Genomic DNA, 3,911 nt, shown 5'->3' with positions numbered 1-3,911 from the left:
GCACAGAAATGTAATCAGTATTTCACAGGGTACCCGTGTGTGTTTTCCATCAGCCATCCTGCTAGTGGGGTCAGGGCCACCCCCCACGGGTCTGGGCTTTGCTGCACATCATCACGGTGTCCCCAAGGGTCTGCAATCCACCCAGGGAGGAGAGTTTGGCTTTGGGGTTGTGCTTAAATAGCAGCGCTCACAGAGCACCTGGCAGCTGCGGGAGCTGCAGGAGCACTGCCCGACGGGTGGCACGGCAGGTGACAGGGAGACCCTGTGGCTCTGTGTCTCATAGCGATGTCCCCTCTCCTCCCCAAGGGGGACTGTTGCTTTTGAAGGCAAAATGAGTGTTTTGGTTGCTGAGGAAGGAGAACGAAGAGGGAAAGGTGCAGCCCGCCTCCGTCCCTGAAGTGACCCCCTCAAAGCCACACGGATTCTCCCAGAACTGCGCGATGAAAATGAGGTCAAAGTCCTGCGTCCCGTACCGTTTGCTGAAGGAGTGACTCATGCTGATCAAGAACACAAACAAACGGTGGCTGGTATTGAGGAAAAGCCACAGGGAGTTAAAACAAATGAGTGTGCACAAAGGAGCCCGAGCAGGAAGAGCTGCCTGGTGTTTATTGCAGACAAAACCCAAGGCAGTCAATGAGAGGTTTTCTCCAGCGAAGAATTTCGGTGGAAGTTTCCTGGAGGAAAGAAATCTCGGGGTGCCGCTAGATGGCAATGGAGACAGCAGCACGGCCGGGTTTGCTTCAGCGTCAGAAATCCGAGCTATATCCAGGGGATGGATCTGCTAGGTATCATTTGTAATCCGAAAGTGATTAGCACGTGAGAGTGCAAACAGACCAGCGGTATTATTTTTATGGAAGTGGATTAATTTGCATTCGAAGCCTAAATAATAAATGCCCAAATTACCTTGTCTTTCCTGCAAGTTTTAATCTTGTCCTGCAAGCAACAGTTTTAAACGGTGAACATGAGTTCATTTTGCTCCTTTGGGAATGGGGCACTGAGTTTGTCTTCCAGCTGGGGAACCTCAATCCAGTTTCCTAGAAGACTAAATCTCATGTTAAATTAAGAATTTCAGTTGTGCCAAATCTCACCTGCTTCATTACCAAGTAACACCCTGCTAGTTCATAGATAGTCCTGAGAAGCCTCCTAAAAGTGCATGCAATGGGATGGCTCCACCAAAACCCCTCATTACAGACCTGCCCTTCTAGGAAGGGTGAAGCAAGGCTACTATAAAATGAATATAGCAGTAGTTCAGTGAAACACTAATGTACTAGTAACTATAGAAACTGTAGCTCTAGACATGAATGTTCAACATACTAATCTGCCCTGGTTCAAACTAATACGAAAAATGTGGTCTCTCACTATTCCAGCAACCTGGTTAAAAATACAAAATCTGTTCTGAAAGGAGCTTTGGAAGCCCATGAGAGCACAGATGAAGCCTTCCACCTCAGCAGAGGTAAGAATTAAAAATCATGAACTCTCAGACCTTATAGCATCACAGATAAAATCTTCTGGGTACTTAAATCAAGTCACCTAAGCAACATCAATGAAAAACACATTTAGCAGGAAGACTAAACTACCTGTGATCACTGCTTGCCTTCATTCTTAAGGATGGGGACAAATCTGTGACTTTTTGCTGCTAGTGAGAACAGGGCAGATTCTCAGCTGATGTAGGTCACTGTAATTGTCCTTCAGTGTCTACACCTGGATCTGATGCAGCAAGTGGAGGAGTGATGAGTGTGTTCCTCATGATCTGAGCAAATAAAAGCTCAGGTGTAAGAGTAGCAGCAGGAGTTGCAGGCAGTGTGGCCACCTCTGCATGCAGGTGAGACCTCTGCAATGCAGCTCAGTTGGGGCTCAAACACTGGGGGATGTGGTGGGTTTGCTGACAGATGTGGGAAATACAGGCTATTTGCTGTGTTTATTCTGGGGAAAAAAAAAAAAAAAGGAGAAAAAAAAAAGCACTAGGGCCTAGCTTGGTGCACCAAAAAGGCTGTACTTGTGCTGTCATCTTTTCTACCGAGCCCCTGACCTTCTGTGATCTCCCAGCTAATGGCAATTAACTTCCTTCACTGAGCAATGAGTCTCTGGCAGCTAAAGTACAGGCTGCGGTGCTCACTGCTTGCAGGACACGCTGGAAGCAGCAGCCAGGCAAGGCGGTTCAATCCCTGTCCTTCCGCCCTCGCAGGCTGATAGCTGTCATTACCTGGAAGTGCAAAGAATGACTCCAAAATATTTAGACCCTTAGCAAAAGACAATTGGGTGCTGTTAAGCTTGCACTTTTTTACATCATTTGGGATCTGTTAGGGGGTTTCTGTCTAAGTCTCTCTGTAAACACCTCCTGCTCCCCATGCAGAGCTGCTCCCCTGGAGCAGGGACCGGACCGAAGGCTGCATGGGGTGCAGGCAAGGAGCCAGCATCTTCTGAGAAGCAGCCAAAATTGCTAAAGAAACCCAGCCTGGGTCTTGCTGATGAATGGTTAATTTTTGTTTGACAACACGTTAAAACATTATTTCCTCTTTTCTTTGTGTAATAATCCACAATTCCCAAGCAGCAGTTGGGGAAGTTATTAGGTTTTGTGCAATCCTTTTAACACCGCGCTTGGATCTGCTGTAAGAATATTCCCTCGTTAAAACAGTGCAGCGTTTCCTTCATTTCCCCTCTTCTCTGGGGAGCCAGGCACTAAGCAGTGTGTTACCTGCATTTGAGTAAATCAGATAACTGGAAGAAAATTGATGGAAACTCCGTAGAGTTTATCGGTGTTTTTCAGGAATCCCACACTTTGCAGGTCACTATTATTCTGGGCTTGTGAGCGTTTCCGGCCTCTTATCTGCTTCGTCTCTTGCCCTGAACCAAACGATGCTCTTCTTCTAGAGATAAGCCTCATCTCATTTTTCATAGCCCTGTTATTATCATTACCTTGGAGATCTCAGTAGCGCTGCCTGGGAATCCTGCTAGCACTCAGTAAGCAAGAGAGCACCTGGTCCTCCCCGAGGCTTACCTAAAGGATGCAATCCAACCCCGGGGGTCCCTGGAAGAACCAAAAACCTTCCTGCATCCCCTGACCGCAGCAGGACCTGGCTGTCCCAGCCCCATCCTCCTGCAGTGCCCAGCTGCTCCCAGCTGCGTGGGTGCCCAGGAAAACCTCTCCCCACGGAGCGCCCGGAGCCAGATGGGTGGCGCTCCTCGGGAGGCACAAGCTGGACGGCTGCAAGGGGGAAAAGAAGCGTCTGTGCTCATGTTTTGCTAATCTAATTAGGCAAAAAAAACATCATTAATACTCTGCGTGTCTAATTGATTAACATTCCCACTAAGCACAAGGTTGCTCTCATTAGCAGGGCTTCGTTGTCTGTGAACGCCTCTTTGCCTGAAGTTGCAAATATGTTGTGTTATCCAGAAGGCATGTCTCGTTTCTGCCTTTATAAAATACTTAGCATTTTTACCTGACTCTTAGTGATGAAGGGAACAGGAGGAGGTAGGAGAAAAGCCCTACATATGGAGCAAGCAAGGAGTCTTGGAAAGTGTGGGTTTGCTACTTATTGTGTCTCATTGGCAGTAAAAGGGAGCAAGATTTTTTTTTCCTATCCCAAAACAACTGTAAATTCTCCCTTCTGCATGGGAAAAAAAATATTAATCTTTGAAGTTTTAATGAGCTGGAAACACACAATTCATTTTTATCAGAATTAATCAGATTTCTACATTTTCATTTTGTTTGTTTTTTTCAGCTTTATAATTTTTTTAGCAGTTGATAAGATGTCAAAAGTGAGAAGATTTATTGCTGGCTGAAGTCTAAGACACCGGTGCCAGCAGAGCCGCCCTGCCCTCCTCCACGCTGGGCAAGCCGGGGTATTCCCAAGGCATGACTCATCTCGGGCAAAGGCTGGCATCAGAATGAATTTCTGCCTTAGGTTGAC

This window comes from Anser anser, assembly GCF_964211835.1.
Source record: "Anser anser genome assembly, chromosome: 16".
Classification (NCBI taxonomy): domain Eukaryota; kingdom Metazoa; phylum Chordata; class Aves; order Anseriformes; family Anatidae; genus Anser; species Anser anser.
Note: the sequence above shows the minus strand (reverse complement) of the source record.